Below are 23,750 nucleotides of genomic sequence, written 5' to 3' on the forward strand. Positions count from 1 at the left end.
CAGCTGGGTGACTTTGGGCAAGTCACCTAACTTCTCTGTGCCTCAGTTCCCTCATCTGGAAAATGGGGATTAAGACTGTGAGCCCCCCGTGGGACAACCTGCTCACCTCGTAACCTCCCCGGTGCTTAGAACAGTGTTTTGCACATAGTAAGCACTTAGTAAATGCTATTAAAAAAAAGGAAATGATAAATGCTCCCTTCTCTAAACTGTAAACTTCCTCTAGCCACGGAACGTGTCTACCAACTCTATTGTATTGTTCTCCCCCAAGCGCTTAGTACAGTGCTTTGCACATAGTGCTCAATAAATACCATTGATCGATTAATTCTCTTACACAGGAAATACTTAGTCAATACCACTGATGGACTGGATTAATAAAACACAAGTTAATCGATTCAGACTCATGCTCTGGCCCACATTAGGCTCACAGCCTAAGCAGGAGGGAGCCCAGGTGCTGAATCCCCATTTTCCAGATGAGGAACGTGAGGCCCAGAGAAGTGACGTGACTTGCCCAAAGTCAAACAGCAGGCCAGTGGCAGTGTCAGGATTAGAACCCAGGTCCTCCACGCCTGTACTCGCACTGCTTCACAACAGGTCACTGATGGATCGGATGAAGAATGGAATCAACATCCTGGAAAATGGGGATGAAGACTGTGGGCCCCATGTGGGACAACCTGATTACCTTGTGTGCTTGGCACATAGTGAGCGCTTAACAAATGCCATCGTTACTACTATTATCTCAGAACTTGATATTCGCCTCAGCCCCACAGCAACTATTCCACAGCCATAATTCAATTTATCGTCTGTCATTCCCCTCTAGACTGCAAGTTCCTTATGGACAGGAACTGTCTACCAGTTCTGTCTTAATGCACTCTCTCAAGGGTACAGTGCTCTGCACACAGTAGGTGCTCAATAAATACTAATAATAATATTTATTAAGTGCATACTATGTGCAAAGCACTGTTCTCAGCGCTGGGGAGGTTACAATAATAATAATAATGATAGCGTTTATTAGGTGCGTACTATGTGTGAAGCACTGTTCTGGTCCCACTGGTCCCAGGGGGGCTCACAGTCTTCATCCCCATTGTACAGATGAGGGAACTGAGGCCCAGAGAAGTGAGGTGACTTGCCCAAAGTCACACAGTTGACGAGTGGCAGAGCCGGGATTCGAACCCATGACCTCTGACTCCAAAGCCTGGGCTCTTTCCACTGAGCCACGCTGCTTCTCTAAATACCAGCGACTGACTGAAATAACAGTCACAAAGGTTGGTGAGGTTGACCCCCTTCTAGACTGGGAGCCCGCTGTTGGGTAGGGACATTCTCAATATGTCGCCAACTTGTACTTCCCAAGCGCTTAGTACAGTGCTCTGTGCTCAATAAATACAATTGAAGGAATGAATGAACGAATGAATCCTCTTCACCCTGAGAAAGGAGCTTCCAAGAGCTGGAGAAGTCATCTGGTCCATTCCCCTGCCTGAAGATAGGACCAAACTTCCATTCTGAGCCTGTTGTCGGGTAGGGATCGCCTCTATCCATTGCTGAATTGTACTTTCTGAGTGCTTAGTACAGTTCTCTGCACACAGTAAGTGCTCAATAAATACGATGGAAGGAATGAATGAATTTTGAGGCTTTCCTCCTTTCAAGTTTTAAAGCAACCGCCTAGCCAAGCCACTCCCCGAGGCTTCACGCTTGCTTCAGCGCAAATCAAAATCTCCGAAACAAGACTACGGGTCTCTCTCTCCCTCTTCTCCAGAGCCACAACTCAAATTCATGATCATCGCTCATTCAGAGTCATTCATTCATTCATTCATTCATTCAATCGTACTTATTGAGCGCTTACTGTGTGCAGAGCACTGTACTAAGCGCTTGGGAAGTACAAGTTGGCAACATATAGAGACGGTCCCTACCCAACAGTGGGCTCAGAGTCATGCGGTACCGTCCTTCACAAGTGCCTACGTGTCTGCGTTTAACATTCACTGACCTTAAAATGGAAATTAAAAGCTCTGCCGGGCTTTTGCATTCCTGTCCTACATATTAATTCACATTAATTCACCTCAAATGTTTGTCTTTTTGATGATCTCCCTCTGTAAGCTTTCTCCCCAGGTTACCACTAGCGTCTCTGACATTCTGGTGAGTGAGCAGCGTGGCTCAGTGGAAAGAGCCCGGGCTTTGGAGTCAGAAGTCATGGGTTCTAATCCTGGCTCCGCCACTTATCAGCTGTGTGACTTTGGGCAAGTCACTTCACTTCTCTGTGCCTCAGTTACCTCATCTGGAAAATGGGGATTAAGACTGTGAGCCCCATGTGGGACCACCTGATTACCCTGTATCTCCCATAGCGCTAGAGAAGCAGCGTGGCTCAGTGGAAAGAGCCCGGGCTTTGGAGTCAGAGGTCATGGGTTCAAACCCCGGCTCCGCCACTCGTCAGCTGTGTGACTTTAGGCAAGTCACTTCACTTCTCTGGGCCTCAGTTACCTCATCTGTATAATGGGGATTGTGAGCCCCCCCGTGGGCCAACCTGATCACCTTGTAACCTCCCCAGCGCTTGAACATTGCTTTGCACATAGTAAGCTCTTAATAAATGCCATTATAATTATCATTATTATTAGAACAGTGCTTGGCACATAAAAGTCCGACTTTAGATGCTGTCATTTCCTTATAGTTTTAGCAACTCAGATAGTCGTAGGATAGCTACAGGGGAAAAGCATATTTAATCAAGCAATCAGTGGTATTTATTGAGAACTTACAGTGCGTAGAGCACTGTACTAAGCTCTTGGGAAAGGCGACAGAAAAAACTGATACGCATTTACCATAGACCGCTTATCCTTCTCCTATTTCCATTAGATTGTAAACTCCTTGAGGGCAGGGAACGTGTGGCTCGCTTTCCCCCCAGGAGTTAGCACAATGCTTGGCACTCAGTAATAATAATAATAATACCCATAATAATAATAATAATATATGGGTCCAATTCCGTACTAAATGCTGGAGTAGCTATAAGATACATACAATCCCTTGCTCCCCACAGATGCATTTGATTGATTTAAACCGGTCAGACATTAGTAGAATGATGCTTATAGTTGGTTTCATTTTCTTATATATCATTTCTTAATGTGATACTTTCGCACTCACTGTTTATTTAGCTGATTTTTCCTCCCCTTTTGTGACCCTTCTTGTCCCTCCTCTGAATTTTCTCATAGAAGGTCTTCATTCCAGCTCCACCACTTGCCTCCTGTGTGACCTCTAGCAAGCCAATTAACTTCTCCGTGCCTCCGTTCACACACCTGCAAAATGGGTTTAAGACTGCAAGCCCCAGGTGGGGCGTGGATTGCGTCCAACCTGATCGGCTTGCATCTCTCCCAGTACTTAGTGCAATGCCCGGCACATACTAAGCATTTATCAAATATTATTTTTAAAAATCTCCCAGGAAGAGAAGTGAAAGAAGGCCAAAGGAAGACAATTTCAGCACACCTATTACAGCCAGTGCCTTTGATCGATAACGAGGTGAAGGGAATTAGGATGCAAAATAATAATGGGGCCCGTCCCCGCGGTCAGCCAGCCCCAGATTCGGTTTCCACCAGGGACAACGGGACACCTGGAATTTCCAAGTAATAGTTGCTCTGCTGGACATCTGTTCCGATATTTAGGGATGTTTTGTTTTGCAATTTCCTCCTTCAAACTTCAGTGGGTGCGCCCTTGCCCTGGTATTGTAGAATTACAAACCAGGATAGAGATAAATATGTTTGTTTGTTTTTTAAATTCCTCTAACGTGGCACCCCGGAATGTACATCTCAGGATTAACTAGAAGCAATTCCTAGCTGGAAAAAAAAATATCTCTGGAATCTGATTCTAACCTCATTGCCCTGTGGGTATTCCAAAGGAATTGGCCTCTGGGGTCGCAACCTTTGACGTCTCAGTCGGGAGCTGTGCCGCATCAAACCAGAAAAGCAGCGTGGCTCAGTGAAAAGAGGTCACGGGTTCAAATCCTGGCTCCGCCAACTGTCAGTTTTTTTACTTGGGGCAAGTCACTTCACTTCTCTGTGCCTCAGTTACCTCATCTGTCAAATGGGGATTAAGACTGTGAGCCCCCCGTGGGACAACCTGCTCACCTCGTAACCTCCCCAGCACTTAGAACAGTGCTTTGCACATAGTAAGCGCTTAATAACTGCCATCATTATTATTATTATTAGATTCTCCTTGGGCTAGATTATCTGCCTCTTTAGAGCTGTTACGTCTGTTAATCTTAAGGTTAATTAGAGATCCAATTTTCCTCAGTCTCTGATCAAATGAAGAAGCGTAACCAGGGCAACAAAGCCCATGAAAGATGACACTGCCTGGGTAGCGACTGGAGACGGAGGGAGGGTGGCTCAGCAGAGTTGTCTCAAAGGGGACCAAGAACTGCTCAGCTCAGGACTCACGGAGACGGAAGCGGAAAAACGTTCACAACGGGATAAACGGTCCGAAGAACGGTGTGGGTTTTAAACCATAGCTAGGAAAATTCAGAAATGACTGCCAATGCCGCCGGCAGGCAGCCCGCCTCTTGTTTCGGGAATAAACTGACCCTTTTGTTGATTCATCTGCTTATTAGAGAAGGCCAGACCCCCAGGAGGAAGAATTTTGCCAAAGAAACAAGAAGGGTTCCATCTTCCGGATAGGAATCTGCCATTCCCATCGCTCTTTGCCTTCCCGGACAACTCCCGGGAGGCGGGCGGCCCGGGTTCAAAGTGCCTTAAAAAGCGCTTGAGTTTGGAAAAAGTCAATGGCTTCAGTTCCCAGAGGTTCCTAGTGGTTCCAGGGTTGGAATGAGTTTTGCTGTATTTAATAGGTCGGGGCTCTTCCAAGCCCCTGATGGGAAAACAAAGTTTACAAACCAAAGCGATGTGGGTTTTTCAGTCCAAGAGAACCGTGTGAGTTATTTATCCAAGGGACTGTGAGGGTGGTGGCCTTGAATAAACACAAAGTATAGCATAAGATTTGCACATAGCTTTTATGTACATCTCTGTAATTTATTTATATTGTCTGTCTCCCCGTTCCTCTCTAGACAATAAGCTCACTACGGGCAGGGAATATGTCTGTTTAGTGTTGCACTGTACCCTCCAAAATGCTCATTACAGTGCTCTGCACATTATTATTATTGTATTTGTTAAGCGCTTATTATGTCCCAAGCACCGTTCCAAGCGCTGGGGTAGGTACAAGGTAATCAGGTTGCCCCATGTGGGGCTCACAGTCTTAATCCCCATTTTAAAGATGGGGTAACTGAGGCCCAGAGAAGTGACTTGCCCAAAGTCACACAGCTGACAAGTGGCGGGGCCGGGATTTGAACCCATGACCTCAGACTCCCAAGCCCGGGCTCTTTCCACTAAGCCACGCCGCTTCTCTAGTAAGCGCTCAATAAATACGATTGAATAAATGAACGAAAGGTGATGGAGTGCCTTAAAGCCAATGGTGAGGAGAATTTATTTGATGCAGTGGTGGATGGGCAGTATGTTTGGTTTTGTTCTCTGTCTCCCCCTTTTAGACTGTGAGCCCACTGTTGGGTAGGGACTGTCTCTATATGTTGCCAACTTGGACTTGCCAAGCGCTTAGTACAGTGCTCTGCACACAGTAAGTGCTCAATAAATACGATTGATGATGATGATGATGAGCAACCAGTGGAGTTTCTTGAGGAGTGGGGAAACATAGTCTGAACGTTTTTGTAGGAACAGAGGTCTTTTGAATACCCACCCCAGCAGTCAGGCATAGTGGCAGACCAAACAGGGAGAAGTCATCCTCTCTGTGATCATTCATTCAATCGCATTTATTGAGCGCTTACTGAGTGCAGAGCACTGTACCAAGCGCTTGGGAAGTACAAGCTGGCAACACATAGAGACGGTCCCTACCCAACAGCGGGCTCACAGTCTAGAAGATCAGTTAATTAACCACTGGTGTTTACTGAGTGTGTACTATGTGCAAAGCTCTAATAATAATAATAATAATAATAATAATAATAATAATAATAATAATAATAATGACATTTATTAAGCACTTACTATGTGCAAAGCACTGTTCTAAGCGCTGGGAGGTTACAAGGTGATCAGGTTGTCCCACGGGGGGCTCACAGTCTTCATCCCCATTTTACAGATGAGGTAACTGAGGCACAGAGAAGTTAAGTGACTTGCCCAAAGTCACACAGTTATCAATTGGCAGAGCTGAGATGGCATTTATTAAGCACTTACTATGTGCAAAGCACTGTTCTAAGCACTGGGAGGTTACAAGGTGATCAGGTTGTCCCACGGGGGGCTCACAGTCTTCATCCCCATTTTACAGATGAGGTAACTGAGGCACAGAGAAGTTAAGTGACTTGCCCAAAGTCACACAGCTGACATTTGGCAGAGCCGGGATTTGAACCCATGACCTCTGACTCCAAAGCCCATGCTCTTTCCACTGAGCTACGCTGCTTCTCTAAGCTATAAGCTCTCTTCTCTAGGCTATAAGCTCGTTGTGGTCAGGAAATGTGTCTGTTACATTGTTATATTGTACTCTCCCAAGCACTTAGTAATAACAATAATAATAATAATAATGGCATTTATTAAGTGCTTACTACGTGCAAAGCACTGTTCTAAATGCGGGAGATCAGACTGTCCCACGGGGGGTTCACAGTTTTAATCCCCATTTTCCAGATGAGGTAACTGAGGCCCAGAGAAGTTAAGTGACTTGCCCAAAGTCACACAGCTGACAATTGGCGGAGCGGGATTTGAACCCATGACCTCTGACTCCAAAGCCCATGCTCTTTCCACTGAGCTACGCTGCTTCTCTGAGCTATAAACTCTCTTCTCTAGGCTATAAGCTCGTTGTGGTCAGGAAATGTGTCTGTTACATTGTTATATCGTACTCTCCCAAGCACTTAGTAATAATAATAATAATAATAATAATAATAATGGCATTTATTAAGCGCTTATTATGTGCAAAGCACTGTTCTAAGCGCTGGGGAGGTAAGGTTGTCCCACGTCTTAATCCCCATTTCGCAGATGAGGTAACTGAGGCCCAGAGAAGCGAAGTGACTTGCCCAAAGTCACACAGCCGACAACTGGCGGACCCGGGATTTGAACCCACGACCTCTGACTCCAAACCCCGGGCTCTTTCCACTGAGCCACGCTGCCTGCTCTGCGTACAGTAGGCACTCAGTAAATGTGATGGACTGACCGGCTGGCGTTCCTTGACTTCAAGAAGCTTACAATCCAGCTGGGGGAGACGGAAACGATAATAAATGAAATAATTAATTAATTATTAATAATATTTAATAATAAATAATAAATGAAAAGGAAGGGGAAGCAAACTTGAGGGGAAAGTATGCAGGGGTTAGAACACCAAGAGACAGGCTGGAAAACAGAGCCAAGTTATTTATGGGGAACGTATATCAGCAGATCTAGCCACAATTTATTCCCGTCGACAACTGGATCATGAGTATGGATAGGATCTCGTCATCAGTAATGCCGACTTCTAAAACTAAATACAACTAGACACACACGTACACACATTCACACCCCAACACCCCCCGCACGATGCCCACATACATTATATACCACATTAGGAGTAATACTAAATGTAGCGGCGTGGCTCAGTGGAAAGAGCCCGGGCTTTGGAGTCAGAGGTCCTGGGTTCAAATCTCGGCTCCACCAATTGTCCGCTGGGTGACTTTGATCACTTCACTTCTCTGGGCCTCGGTTCCCTCATCTGTAAATGGGGATGAAGACTGTGAGCCCCCCGTGGGACAACCTAATAACCTTGTATCTATCCCAGCTCTTAGAACAGTGCTTGGCACATAGCGCTTAACAAATACAAAAATTATTGTTATTATTATTATAACAGCGTTTTGCACATTGTAAGCACTTAATAAATGCCATTATTATTATTACTATTATTATAGGCAGAGAATATGTCTACCATTTGTCCCAAGCACTTAGCAGAGTGCTCTGAAAACAGTAAGCACTCAGTCAATTCCATTGATGACAATAAATGATGCTAAAATTCAGGGAAAAAAAGCCACTCAATCCAACCTTCAGAGATGGAGATTGTCACCTAACCCCCCATCCCTTCCCTCACGCTCTTTCCCACAGTACCCCAGCCCCTTTTCTCAAATGTTCCCCTTTAATTCCTACTCCTGTGCCTCCAAACACATCTTTTCCTTCCTCTTGTCTGTCTTCCCATTTATTTCACTTTCCCTGTCTTTCCCTGTCTCCCTCCTCCGTTTGCTGTCTCTGTGCATCTTTCTCTTTTCTGTTTCCCCTCTTTTTCCTCCTTGCCAATTCCTGTTTCATTGGCCTGCTCCTCTTCCCCCTATCTCTTTCCCATCCCAGGTTCTCACCTTGTCTCTTTCCTGATTTGGACTTTTCTTACTCCTTCTTTATTCTTTTATTTTGAGGATCCCTGGCTGTCCCTAGGCCAGTTCCCATGAACAATAACTGTGGTATTTGTTAAGAGCTTACAACTGTACTAAGCGCTGGGGTAGATACAAGATAATCAGGGCCCACATGGAACTAACGGTCTTAGGCGGAGGGAGATCAGATGAGAGATTTTGCAGATGAGAGACCTGAGGAACAGAGACATGCAGTGACTTGCCCGATATCACTCAGCAGACGGTGGTGGAGTGGAATTAGAGCTCGGGTCCTTTGACTCCCGGCCCCGACTTCTTTCCACTTGTCACACTGATTATCCTCACTTTTCCCAAGACCTTCTCCCCGCCTGGTCTCAAGATCCCTAGACTCCTGGGAAAGAGAAACAGCACGACCTCATGGAGAGATCACGGGCTTGGGAATCGGGAGGCCTCGGTCCTAATCTCAGGTCTTCCAGGAGCCTGCTGTGTGACTTTGGGCAAATAGCTTAACGTCTCCAGGCCTCAGTTTCCTCATCTGCAAAATGAAGATTCAATTCCTGTTGGCCCTCGCCCTTAGACTGTGATTCCCATGTGGGCCAAGGACTGTGGCCCACCGGACTATCACATATGTCCCTCAGACTTGCCACATATTAAATATCACATCTTTTCCCCCTGGGTGGCACGGTGGAGGGAAGGATGGGAAGGGCCGACCCTGAACCTCGTTCCCCACCTCTTATCCCCTCCTTTCCTGGTCTGTATGCACTCCCGAGCTGCCCTGCGTTTCCTGTTTTTAACAAAGGAAAAAAAAATACCTAGGTGAAAACTGTATTTATTGTTACATGTCTTTTGTCTCATTTGTCCAGAACAGTCTATTCTCTGGGTATTTCTCTGCGTATCTGTGACTCAATAAATCTCCAGTTGCTACGCTACTCAGCGCGCCACAGCAATGTGATAATCTCAGACTGAAAAAACGACTTGGGACCTGAGCCTTCCTAGCCATTAAGCCAAGTGGGGCGGCTGACTCCGGCCCACTCTCGGCCGAGGGAAAACCTCACCGGGCCAGATTTGGACAGCCCCCGAGGCCTTCTCCCCCTTCTAGACTGTGAGCCCACTGTTGGGCAGGGACCGTCTCTATATGTTGCCAACTTGTACTTCCCAAGCGCTTAGTACAGTGCTCTGCACACAGTAAGCACTCAATAAATACGATTGAATGAATGAGTGAATGAATGTTTCAAATCTGAGCGGAAGAAGGGCTTCGTAGTATCTCTAGAGGCCCGGGGCTCTACTTTGCAGCAGCTCGGAACTGAGGAGGGGGCTGAGGGGGAAGCCTGGTTGCTTTTTTCAGACCTTTAATTCTCAGTGGAGACCACTATTAGACCCCCCGCCCCAACCCAACTCCAGCCCAGTCCAGTCCACTCCGGTCAACTGGGGACAGCTACCAATGGCTCACAGTCTGGCTCTTCTTGGAACCAAATGCGGCTCACTTCAGTCTATACTTCACTCTGCTGCCCGGATCATCTTTGTGCAGAAACACTCTGGGCATGTCACTGCCCTCCTCAAAAATCTCCAGTGGCTGCCTGTCAACCTACGAATCAAGCAAAAGCTCACTCTCGGCTTCAAGGCTCTCCATCACCTCACCTCACTTCTGTCCTTCTCCAGCCCAGCCCGCACCCTCCGCTCCTCTGCCACTAATCTCCTCACCGTTAGGCCTCGTTCTCGCCTGTCCCGCCATCGACCCCCGGCCCACGTCCTCCCCCGGGCCCGGAATGCCCTCCCTCCGCACATCCTCCAAGCTAGCTCTCTTCCTCCCTCCGAAGCCCTACTGAGAGCTCACCTCCTCCAAGAGGCCTTCCAGACTGAGCCCCCTTTTTCCTCTCCTCCTCTCCATCCCCCCCCACCTCCTTCCCCTCCCCACAGCACTTGTTTATATATTTGTACAGATTTATGACTCCATTTTACTTGTACATATTTACTATTCTATTTATTTTGTTAATGATGTGCATATAACTTTAACTCTATTTGTTCTGATGACTCTGACACCTTGTTTTGTTGTCTGTCTCCCCCTTCTAGACTGTGAGCCCGTTTCTGGGTAGGGACCGTCTTTATATGTTGCCGACTTGTACTTCCCAAGTGCTTAGTACAGTGCTCTGCACACAGTAAGTGCTCAATAAATACTATTGAATGAATGACTCTCAATCTTGAACTTTCGGGCAGGAAGTCCATTCATTCATTCAATCGTATTTATTGAGCGCTTACTGTGTGCAGAGCTCTGTGCTAAGTGCTTGGGATAGTACCATATAACAATATATAGACACATTCCCTGTCCACGACAAGCTTACAGTCAGAGAAGCAGTGTGGCTCAGTGGAAAGAACCCGGGCTTTGGAGTCAGAGGTCATGGGTTCAAATCCCGCCTCTGCCACTTGTCAGCTGCGTGACTTTGGGCACTTCTCTTCACTTCTCTGGGCCTCAGTTCCCTCATCTGGAAAGTGGGGATTAACACTGTGAGCCCCACATGGGACAACCTGATCACGTTGTAACCACCCCAGGGTTTAGAATAGTGCTTTGCACATAGTCAATGCTTAATAAATGCCATCATTATTATTATGACGGGCAAGTCACTTCACTTCCATGGGCCTCAGTTCCCTCATCTGTAAAATGGGGATTAGGACTGTGAGCCCCCTCATGGGACAACCTGATCACGTTGTAACTGCCCAAGGTCGCACAGCAGACAAGTGGTGGAGCCGGGATTTGAACCCATGACCTCTGACTCCAAAGCCCGGGCTCTTTCCACTGAGCCACGCCGCTACCGTTTTGTAAGAGTGTAAGAGCGACTCAGATTAGATGGCGTCTGCATCCCACATGGGGCTCACACTCAAAGAAGGAAGGAGACTAGGCATTGAATCCCCATTTTCTAGATGAGGAAACTGAGGCCCAAGAGACATTAAATGGGTTCTAATCCCAGCTCTGCCACTTGTCAGCTGTGTGACTTCGGGCAAATCACAGCCCGAAGCAGCGTGGCTCAGTGGAAAGAGCCCGGGCTTTGGAGTCAGAGGTCATGGGTTTGAACCCCAGCTCTGCCAATTGTCAGCTGGGTGACTTTGGGCAAGTCACTTACCTTCTCTGTGCCTCAGTGACCTCATCTGTAAAATTGGGTTGAAGACTGTGAGCCCCACGTGGGACAACCTGACCACCTTGTAACCTCCCCAGCACTTAGAACAGTACCTCGCACATAGTAAGTGCTTAATAAATGCCATTATTATTATTATAAGTCACTTCACTTCTCTGGGCCTCAGTTACCTCATCTGTAAAATGGGTTTTTTTTAATTTTCATTTAATCGTATTTATTGAGCACTTACTAAGCTCTTGGGAAGTACAAGTTGGCAACATATAGAGACGGTCCCTTCCCAACGACAGGCTCACAGTCTCAGTAGGGCTCTCAGTAGTTGTATCCCCTCAGTGCTTGGAACAGCGCTTCGCACATAGTAAGCGTTCAACAACCACTATTATTATTATTCTAGTTGTATCCCCCCAACACTTGGATTTGAAGCCTGTGAGCCCCACGTGGGACCACCCCATTACCTTGTATCTACCCCAGCGCTTAGAACAGTGCTTGGCACATAGTAAGCGTTTAACAAATACCAACATTATTATTATTTGCCTGAGGTAACACATCGGACAAGTGGCAGAAGTGGGTTTAGAGCCGCACTAGGCCATTTTGCTTCTTCTCAGCGGGGACCCATTCGGCTGGAACTCAGAGGGCGCTGAACTGGGGAGATTCTAGTCAAAACTAAGTTTTCTAAGAAAACATCTTCCTCAAACCCACTTGCCCCATGCAGACACGTCCAATCTGTAGCTGAAAATGTTCCCTGTGCTGCCAAGAATCCGTGTTCTGGGCTGCGGTTCCACGATCACGCTGGCATTTAACTACTGCCAATTAACCTTTGAAATATATCACTTTTTACTTGAACAGGGTGGGACGGGGAAGTGCTAAGTGTAGGGGGCTTTCCATATTTTCATGAAATGGGATTCTTCCCCTCCCGGGCATATGTCAGAATCCTGATTTTCAAAAATCGAAGTCTCCTTACGGCATTTACGTACGTATCGCTGAACGCCATGGCTTCACTCCACCTGCAATTCCTTTCAATGTCTGTTTCCCCAGGTGGACTGTAAGCTCCTTGAGGGGAGGGAGCGTGTCTCCTAAGTCTATTTTACTCTCCCAAGTGTTTAGTACAGCACTCTGTGCAAATTAAATTCTCAATAAATGTCAACTGCATGTATTACATCCTCAATAAATGTCAATGCTTGATTGACTGATTTGAAGCTGAATTGGACTCTGCTTTTAATATATTTATGTTCTCCCCTTCGTTAATAACGGCATTTATTAAGCGCTTACTATGTGCCAAGCACTTTCTAAGCGCTGGGGAGGTTACAAGGTGATCAGGTTGTCCCATGGGGGGCTCACTGTCTTAATACCCATTTTACAGATGAGGGAACTGAGGCCCAGAGAAGTGAAGTGACTTGCCCAAAGTCACACAGCTGAGCCGGGATTCGAACCCATGACCTCTGACTCCAAAGCCCAGGCTCTTTCCACTGAGTCATGCTGCTTCTCTTGGCCAGTGTATGTCCCTTTCAGATCACTGTACAGCTACTATTTATTTACTATAATAATAATAATGATGATGGTATTTGTTAAGTGCTTAGTATGTGCCAAGCACTGTTCTAAGCACTAGGGTAGACACAATAATAATAATGATGGCATTTATTAAGCGCTTACTATGTGCAAAGCACTGTTCTAAGCGAAGGCGATCAGGTCGCCCTGCGTGGGCGACCTCTCAGCCTTAATCCCCATTTTACAGATGAGGTAACTGAGGCCCGGAGAAGTGAAGTGACTCGTCCAGAGTCACCCAGCTGACAAGTGGCGGAGCCAGGATTAGAACCCACGACCTCTGATCCCCCAAGCCCGGGCTCCTTCCACTAGCCACGCTGCTTCTCTGTGCTCTCCCAAGTGCTTAGTGAAGTGCTCTGCACACAATAAGCACTCAATAAATAGGATTGATCGATTGCTATTTGGCTACTTTGTAGTCACAGTCACAGAGAAGCAGCGTGACTCAATGGAAAGAGCCCGGGCTTTGGAGTCAGAGGTCATGGGTTCAAATCCCGGCTCGGCCAATTGTCAGCCGTGTGACTTTGGGCAAGTCACTTCACTGGGCCTCAGTTACCTCATCTGTAAAATGGGGATTAAGACTGTGAGCCCCCCGTGGGACAACCTGACCACCTGGTAACCTCCCCAGTGCTTCCCCTCCTTCCTCTCCCCCTCCTCTCCCTCTCCATCCCCCCCGCCTTACCTCCTTCCCTTCCCCATAGCACCTGTATATACGTGTATATATGTTTGTACATATTTATTACTCTATTTATTTATTTATTTTGCTTGTACATATTTATTCTATTTATTTTATTCTGTTAATATGTTTTGTTTTGTTCTCTGTCTCTCCCTTCCAGTCTGTGAGCCCACTGTTGGGTAGGGACTGTCTCTATATGTCGCCAACTTGTACTTCCCAAGTGCTTAGTACGGTGCTCTGCACACAGTAAGCGCTCAATAAATACGGTTGATTGATTGATTGATTAGAACAGTGCTCTGCACATAGTAAGCACTTAATAAATGCCATTATTATTATTATTATTATTCCACCTGCCTCCTCACTGACCCCTCAGCCTCACGGCTCTCCCCACTGAGGTCTGACCTTCACTCGGCCATTCTGATGGTTTATCAACACAAGGGTTCAGTCCCCGTTGCCCACTCCTCATGAATCTCCACTGGCTGCCCATCTACCTCCGCATCATTAACTCATTCATTCAATCGTATTTATTGAGCGCTTACTGTGTGCAGAGCACTGTACTAAGCGCATGGGAAGTACAAGTCAGCAACATCTAGAGACGGTCCCTACCCAACAATGGGCTCACGGTCTAGAAGGATCAAATGGGCCGTTGGCTGCCAACTTGTACTTCCCAGGCGCTTAGTACAGTGCTCTGCACACAGTAAGCGCTCAATAAATACGATTGATTGATTGATTTCAAGCACTTAATCAGCTCTTCCCATCTTACCACACTGATTTTCTACAAACAGAGTGATCAAACACTCTGCACCTCTAGCTCTGCCCTACTCAACGTGCCCCGATCTCGTCTATGACAGTGCCGACCCCTTTCCTGCAAGTCATTTAACTTCTCTGGGCCTCAGTTCCCTCATCTGCAAAATGGGGATTAAGACCATAAGCCCCCCGTGGGACAACCCAATCACCTTGCATCCCCCCAATGCTTAGAACAGTGCTTTGCACATAGTAAGCGCTTAACAAATACCATCATCATTATTATTATTATCCTTCCCCTACCCTGGAATGCCATCCCTCTCTGTAGACGCCAGACCACCACTCCATCTGCCTTCAAAGCATTATTAAGGTCACATCTTAATAAAGTGGGGGAGGAGGGAGCAGCGTGGCTCAGTGGAAAGACCACGGGCTTTGGAGTCAGAGGTCGTGGGTTCGAATCCTGGCTCCACCGCATGTCTGCTGTGTGACCTTGGGCAAGTCATTTAACTTCTCTGAGCCTCAGTTCCCTCGTCTGTAAAATGGGAAGTAAGACTGTGAGCCCCCCGTGGGACAACCTGATCACCTTGTAACCTCCCCAGTGCTTAGAATAGTGCTTTGCATATAATAAGGGCTTAACAAATGCTATTATTATTATTATTATTATTATTATTATTATTACCCCAGTGCTTAGACAGTGCTTGGCACATAGTAAGCGCGTAACGAATACCATTTCTTCTCCAAGAGGCCTCCCCCGATTAAGTCCTCTTTCCCCCAGCTTTCTCTCCCTTCTGCCTCATCTTTGCACTTGGATCTATGACCTTTGGACATTTGACATTCGCCCACCCTCAAAGCACTTAAGGACAGATCTTTAAACTACATCTTATAAATTACTGATATATTCATATCAATGTCTGTGTCCCCCTCTAGACTGCAAACTCATTTTGGGAACGGAACGTGTCTGCTAACTCTGTGGCAGCGTACACTCCCAAGTGTTCAGGACAATGCTCTGCACACAGGAGGTGATCAATAAATGCCATCGATCGACTGATTGATTCCACAAAAGGCCGATCCAATCGAGCTGAACTATAGTTTGTGTGCGTCTACCTGGTGGATCCCGTCTTTTGAGGCGGACGGTGGCTCAAAAATAACGCTGACGGTATCACTTGAGGAGGTGAGTGTGTCTTTGGTGCATCACCCAGGAATCACAGAAGTCTGGAAAATAATAATAACAATAATAATAATAATTAATAATAATAATAATAATAATGGCATTTATTAAGCGCTTACTATGTGTGAAGCACTGTTCTAAGCACTGGGGGAGATATAAGGTGATCAGGTTGTCCCTCGTGGGACTCACAGTCTTAATCCCCATTTTACAGATGAGGTCACTGAGGCCCAGAGAAGTGAAGTGACTTGCCCAAAGTCACACAGCTGACAAGTGGCGGAGCTGGGATTTGAACCCATGACTTCTGACTCCAAAGACAAGGCTCTTTCCACTGAGCCACACTGCTTCTTACCCACCAGATGCCTAGAAGACCCTGAAGTTGGAACAACATTTGATATCTTGATTTTGCCGCCTTCTGTTCACCTCGCAAAGGAGGCACCGACCTTAATTCAGTTTTCTCCTTCTCGAATCATTCGTGCATCACTGGACTGTCTAGGGAGAAAAATTTGAAGATTTGTTTTTTAGAGGAGCAGCGTGGCCTGTGGATAGAGCAGGGGCCTGGGAACCAGAAGGTCATGGGTTCTAATCCCGGCTCCACCACTTGTCTGCTGTGTGGCCTTGGGCAAACCACTTCACCTCTCTGTGCCTCAGTTACCTCACCTGGAAAATGGGGATGAAGGCTGTGAGCCCTATGTGGGACAGGGACTGTGTCCAACCTGATTTGCTTCTATCCACTCCAGTGCTTAGTACAGTGCCTGGCACATAGTAAGTGCTTAGCAAATATCATTATTCTTACTGTAATTCTTTAGTTCATTAGAAATCTTTTTTTGATAGCATTTATTAAGCACTTACTATGTGCAAAGCACTGTTCTAAGCACTGGAGAGGTTACAAGGTGATCAGGTTGTCCCACAGGGGGCTCACAGTCTTAATCCCCATTTTCCAGACGAGGGAACTGAGGCCCAGAGAAGTGAAGTGACTTGTCCAAAGTCACACAGCCGACAAGTGGCGGAGCTGGAATTTGAACCCACGACCTCTGACTCCAAAGCCCAGGCTCTTTTCACTGAGCCACGCTGCTTCTTTAATAATAATAAATAATAATAATAATAATAATAATAATAATAATGGCATTTATTAAGTGCTTACTATGTGCAAAGCACTGTTCTAAGCGCTGGGGAGGTTACAAGGTGATCAGGTTGTCCCATGTAGGGCTCACAGTCTTAATCCCCATTTTCCAGGTGAGATAACTGAGTCCCAGAGAAGTAAAGTGACTTGCCCAAAGTCACATAGCTGACAATTGGCAGAGTTAGGATTTGAACCCATGACCTCTGACTCCAAAGCCCGGGCTCTTTCCACTGAGCCACGCTGCTTCTCCCTCATTCTTCCCCCCCTCCCAGCCCCACAGCATTTATGTACATGTCTGTCATTTATTTATGTATATTAATGTCAGTCTTCCCCTCCTCTAGACTGTAAACTCCTTGTGGGCCGGTAATCAATCTGTTTATTGTTGTATCGTACTCTCCCAAGTGCTTAGTACAGTGTTCTGCACACAGCAAGCACTCAATAAATATGACTAAATGCCCCTCCCCACAGCACCTGTATATATGTTTGTACAGATTTATTACTCTATTTTGCTTGTACGTATTTGCTATTCTATTTATTTTGTTAACGATGTGCATTTAGCTTTAAGTCTATTCTGATGACTTGACACCCGTCCGCGTGTTTTGTTTTGTTGTCTGCCTCCCCCTTCTAGACTGTGAGCCCATTGCTGGGTAGGGACCGTCTCTACATGTTGCCAACTTGTACTTCCCAAGTGCTTAGTACAGTGTTCCGCACACAGTAAGCGCTCAATAAATATGATTGAATGAATGAATGAATAAATATGACTGAATGAATGAGTAGATACAAGAAAATCAGGTCAGTTACAGTCCCTATCCCACATGGGGTGCACATTATAAGGGAGTGGAAGAACAGGTATTTAATCCCCATTTTACACATGAGGAAACTGTCCCAGGTCACAGAGAGGTAAGTGGCAGAGCCGGGATTAGAACAATAATAATAAAATAATAATAATAATAGCATTTATTAAGCACTTACTATGTGCAAAGCACTGTTCTAAGCGCTGGGGAGGTTACAAGGTGATCAGGTTGTCCCACGGGGGGCTCACAATCTTCATCCCCATTTTCCAGATGAGGTCCCTGAGGCCCAGAGAAGTGAACTGACATGCCCAAAGTCACACAGCTGACAATTGGCAGAGTTGGGATTTGAACCCATGACCTCTGACTCCAAAGCCCGGGCTCTTTCCACTGAGCCACGCTGCTTCTGGTTCTCTGCCTCCCAAGCCTGTGTGGTCTTTCCACCATTCATGCATTCATTCATTCAGTCGTATTTATTGAGCGCTTACTGTGTGCAGAGCACTGTACTAAGCGCTTGGGAAGTACAAATCGGCAACATATAGAGACGGTCCCTACCCAACAACGGGCTCACAGTCTAGAAACCAGGCCATGTCGAGTAGAGAGGATTCACATTCTCTGCCTAGCCAAGGTGAGATGGCGAGTCGAGCAATTTGCAGATTAATCCGCTCTATGCTGACCATCCCTGCTAACCCAGCAGCCCACAAAGTCCTCCTGCGGCTAGAATTGAGGAGCCCAGACAGGGAAATTAATCAATTAATCAATCAATCGTATTTACTGAGCACTTACTTTGTGCAAAGCACCGCACTAAGAGATTGGGAGAGGACACTCTAATAGAGTTGGCTAGACAAGATTCCTGCCCCTTATGAAGCATAATGGAGAGAAATATGGATTTTTGATTAAAAGGGATCCATCATTTTCAGCAGTTTCGGGGGAGACCCGTGGCCCCCTGAACTGAACCGGCTGGATCGACCCTGACTCCCCAGACTGAAGAGCAGAATCTGCGGTGGGCATGTTTTCGACCTGCTGAAAACATCACCTGTTGTTTCCCACCCTGTAGTGAGCAGAACAAGCCCACCGCCTGCACAGTAAAGCAGTTTATGCATTTCCATTCAGCTTAGAAAACAGGAACAGAGGCAGCGATCGAGTGAGATACCCCGAAAACAGGTTAAACTTTATCATGGGTTGGCCAGCTTTGCTTTTACAGACAAAGAAGGGACAAGACCCCCTTAAATTATCTGTAAAAGAAAAAAAAAAAAGTGTTTCACTTCAACCGGGACTGATTCTTCGTTCGCCAAGAAGGCTCTGGTGGCCTACAAAGGAAGCGGCCTATATAAGAAGTGCGTAGCAAGGTTTTTTTGATGAGAAAAGCTGTAGTCACAGACCTGCTGAGTAAAATGGGAGGATCTTAAGCCTGCCTTCTGAATGAGAGGGAGGGAAAAGTGAGAGAGATAGAGGGGGGTGGTGGTTAGAGAGGGACAGAAATAAGAGAAAGAGGGAGAGAAAGAGAAGTGGGGAGGGGGGAGAGAGAGAGAGAGGAGAGAGAAAAAGAGGGAAAGAGGTGGGGAAGACGGAGAGAGAAAGAGGAGGAGAGAGATGGGGAGAGTGACATATTGTAATCCATTATTTTTTTTTAATGGCATTTATTAAGCGCTTACTATGTGCAAAGCACTGTTCTAAGCGCTGGGGAGGTTACAAGGTGATCAGGTTGGCCCACGGGGGGCTCACAGTCTTCATCCCCATTTTACAGATGAGGGAACTGAGGCCCAGAGAAGTGAAGTGACTTGCCCAAAGTCACACAGCTGACAATTGGCGGAGCCGGGATTTGAACCCATGACCTCTGAATCCAAAGCCCGGGCTCTTTCCACTGAGCCACGCTGCTTCTCTTATTAGACTTATTAGACATTATTAGACTGTGAGCCCGTTATTGGGTAGGGATCGTCTATATATGTTGCCGATTTGTACTTCCCAAGTGCTTAGTACAGCGCTCTGCACATAGTAAGTGCTCAATAAATATGACGGAATGAATGAATACCCCGAAGGAGGGGGCTCATCCATGGGCACTTAGATCCAGGTGTGGAAGAATGAAACAGATGGACACGTGGAGTTTTGCTATGGAAACTATGCCTACGAAAAAACTATGGCTTTAAAATATAGAATCTTATGAAGAAGAGAAGCAGCGTGGCTCAGAGGAAAGAGCACGGGCTTTGGAATCAGAGGTCATGGGTTCAAATCCGGGATCCGCCAATTGTCAGCTGGGTGACTTTGGGCAAGTCTCTGTGCCTCAGTTCCCTCATCTGTAAAATGGGGATTAAGACTGTGAGCCCCCCGTGGGACAACGTGATCACCTTGTAACCTTCCCAGCATTTAGAACAGTGCTTTGCACATGGTAAGTGCTTAATAAACTTCATCATCATCATTATTATTATTATTATTATGAAAAAAGCTAAGCATCCAATGCAAAACACATACCCAAACCTCCAACGAGAGGTATTACGTCTCTTAAAATCCCCACAAGCAAAATTATTACAAACCCAAACCTTGAGCAAAAGGTATTACATCCCCTAGAGTCTTAATGTCTCACCCTACTAAGGGGCGGTTCGCAGAAACGCACCAACCTGAATCCCATATAGACAGATCTTCGAACCCCTTTATTACTCTTCAGGTCCTTTACGGAGCCTCAGAATGGGTGTCCCCGGGTAAGCCGAGCACACCAGAGGCTGTCCTAGCCTCCCCTCAGGGTTGTAAGGAGCAGCAGTTTCATTCATTCATTCAATCGTATTTATTGAGTGCTTACTGTGTGCAGAGCACTGTACTAAGCGCTTGGGAAGTACAAGTTGGCAACATATAGAGACGGTCCCTACCGAACAGCGGGCTCACAGTGTAGAAGAGATGGCCCTGGTGCGCGTGGATTTTATTTGGCGGGGGCGACATGGAAGTAGAAGTGGGGCATTCACGTTCCTCTGACCAATCAGATGAGCAAACCATATCACCACCATGTTTTGGAGCAGATTATTTCCCAGAACATATAACATCAAGCTTCTTCCTCCCGGACTCTAATCTACACATAAACATTTCGCGGAAATGGCAGGCTGGGAAGGTTACGAGGAATGTGGGTGAGATGTTTAGTCCATGTTAAGTGCAGTCTTGGGCCATATCTGCAAGCTATGGCTTCTTACTATAAGTCCTTCATTAATAATAATAATAATGATGATGATGATGGCATTTATTAAGCACTTACTATGTGCAAAGCACTGTTCTAAGTTCTGGGGAGGTTACAAGGTGATCAGTTTTTCCCATGGGGGGCTCACAGTCTTACTCCCCATTTTACAGATGAGGGAACTGAGGCACAGAGAAGTGAAGTGACTTGCCCAAAGTCACACAGCTGACAATTGGCGGAGCCGGGATTTAAACCCATGACCTCTGACTCCAAAACCCAGGCTCTTTCCACTGAGCCACGCTGCTTCCCACATACATACATAAGCAACTAAGAGCACGCAACGATTCCCGGATAACAGAGGGGAGGGCGGGCCTTTCCAAAATGGCATTGGTTTGGCTCGCCCTGGTCAGGCGACTGTGGATGTGTCTCGGGCCAGTCTCCCAGGAGAGGGAGAGAGAAAGAGAAAGATGAAAGAGAAGGGGAAAGCAGGAGAGGGAAAGGGGAAAGAGAGGTGAGAAGAGAGAGGGAGGGAGAAAGGGGGAGAGGAAAATAGGGAAAGGAGGAGGAGGAGAAGAAGAAAAAGTTGGGGAGAGTGACAAAAAAAGACAGGTAAAAAGAAGGAGAATTGGGGAAGAGAGAGGGAGAGAAAGATAGGGAGAGGGAGAATAGGAGAGGAAAATTCAGAGGAGAAAGAGAGCAGGAGAAAAGGGAGAGAGCGATGGGGAGGGAGAGAGAGGAAAAGAGAGAGGTAGACAAACAGAGGAAGAAAGGGAGCAGCAACTTTTTGAGCATCACATAGGCCATTTTATATTATCTCTGACAACCTGGCCACCTTTATTTGCAGTTCAGCAACACTCTACCGCTCCTTGTTAACTTTGCCTTTCCAGCTCAAGGCAGACAGCCGCTCACCTGTTTAAAATCTCCAGGGCAGCCACAGCAATAAAGACCTGTCTGCTGAGCCTTTGGAGAAGGATGATGCCTCGGGAAAAATTGCTCACAGCTTTGTACGGAGGACCGGATTGATTTGCCATATGCCAAGCTCTTGTGCGCTCAGAACATAAGCAGATCAGGAGAAGGAGAGAGAGAGAAAGAGAGAGAGAAGAAGAGAGAGAAGGAGAGAGAGAGAGAGAGAGAGAGAGAGAAGAACAGAAATTTCCAAAAGTGACAGGAACGTTTTCGAATGAGACAGTTACCCCTCCAGTTGGAAGGGACAATGAACAGTTTGAAGAATGCACTGGGCTAGAGGGAAAATATCATTTGAAAATAGTTCACATTAGCAGAGAAATGTGACTTTCTACGTAATGCGGCTTTCTACGTAACATTTTGAAGAATGCACTGGGCTAGAGGGAAAATATCATTTGCAAATAGTTCACAATAACAGAGAAATGTGGCTTTCTATGTAATGTGGTTTTCTACGTAACGTTTTGAAGAATGCACAGGGCTAGAGGGAAAATATCATTTGCAAATAGCTCACATTAACAGAGAAATGTGGCTTTCTATGTAATGTGGCTTTCTATGTAACGTTTTGAAGAATGCACTGGGCTAGAGGGAAAATATCATTTGGAAATAGTTCACATTAGCAGAGAAACGTGGCTTTCTACGTAACTCGGTTTCTTCCAGTTAGTGCATTCAAGAGTGGGATGGCAGCACCGAAGTGTTTCAGAAACACATCGGGGGAAGAGTCTCGAGGACAGTCTTCTCGTTCTGCCACAGAATTGTCAGCGATTCTGCTCTAAGCCTTTCTAAAGGTGAAATCCAAAGCCACCGATGGCCTGAAATGAACATGACTGTACAGATGCTGAGACGATTGCACTGGTGAGAGAAGTGATACAGGAGGTATCATTACATCCACCGTACAACAACCAGTCAATCAATGAAACTTACTGAACACTTACTGCGTGCAGAGCACTGTTCTAAGCACCGGGAGGGTATGCTAGAGAAGGGTTTGTAGACATTTTCTGCTCACAGGGAGCTTATGGTTTAGAGGAGGAGGCAGTTGCTAAAATAAATTATGAATATGTACGTAAGTGCTGTGGGGCTGAAGGCTGCATCAATATTAAGGGCTTAAAGTGTAAGCACAAGGAACACAGAGGATGTAGGGGAAAGGAAGGCTGAGTTGAAGAAAGCCTGTTGAGGAGTTGTGATTTTAAAAAGGATTTGAAGGTGAGAAGAGTGAAGGTCTGACGTGTATGGAGGGCAAGGGAGCTCCGGAGCAGAGGGAGGTCAGGGGAAGGGGTCAGAAGTGAGATAAATGAGATGACGGTACAGTGAATAGGTTGGCATTAAAAGCGAATCACGTGGGCTGGATTGTAGAAGTAACACTGAGAAGTAAGATAGGAAGGGGACACGGAGATTGAGTGCTTTCAAACTGATGGTGAGGAGTTTCTGTCTGATGCCAACTTGTACTTCCCAAGCACTTAGGACAGTGCTCTGCACACAGTAAGCACTCAACAAATATGATTGAATGAATGACGTGGAAGGGGGTGGGCAAGTACTGGAGGTTCTTGAGCAGTGGGGAAACACGGACTGAGCTTTTTTGTAGAAAAACGACCTGGGCAGCAGAGTGAAGAATGGACTGGAGTCAGGAAAGACGGGAGGCAAGGAGGTCAGCGAGGGAGCCGGTCCGGTCAAGGCAGGAGATGACGAGTTCTTTAATTAACCTAGCAGCAGTTAGGAGGGAGAGGAAAGGGTGGATTTTAGCGACGTCGTGAAGGTTGAACCAACAGGATACGGTGGCAGATTGAATATGTGGGTTGAATGAGAGAGATGAGTCGAGGATGTTGCCGGAATTATGGACAGGTGAGACAGGGAGAGTAGGCGGGGGTTGTCTCCAGTAATGGGAAAGTCAGGAGAAGGCCAGGGTTTGGGGGGGAAGAGGAGGAATTCTGCTTTAGACATGTTCAGGTTGAGGTGACGGTGGGATATCCCAGTAGAGGTGTCCTGAAGGGAGAAGGAAAGACGAGGCTGAAGAGAAGCTGTGGTTCTGTGGCCTGAATACTGAAGGGACCATTTAAGGGTCACTTCCCCCACTACACACCTACCTCTAGGACACCCAGGGTTGTCCCTTCCTGCCTCTGGGCATACTC

Source organism: Tachyglossus aculeatus, chromosome 9, assembly GCF_015852505.1.
Source record: "Tachyglossus aculeatus isolate mTacAcu1 chromosome 9, mTacAcu1.pri, whole genome shotgun sequence".
Classification (NCBI taxonomy): Eukaryota; Metazoa; Chordata; class Mammalia; order Monotremata; family Tachyglossidae; genus Tachyglossus; species Tachyglossus aculeatus.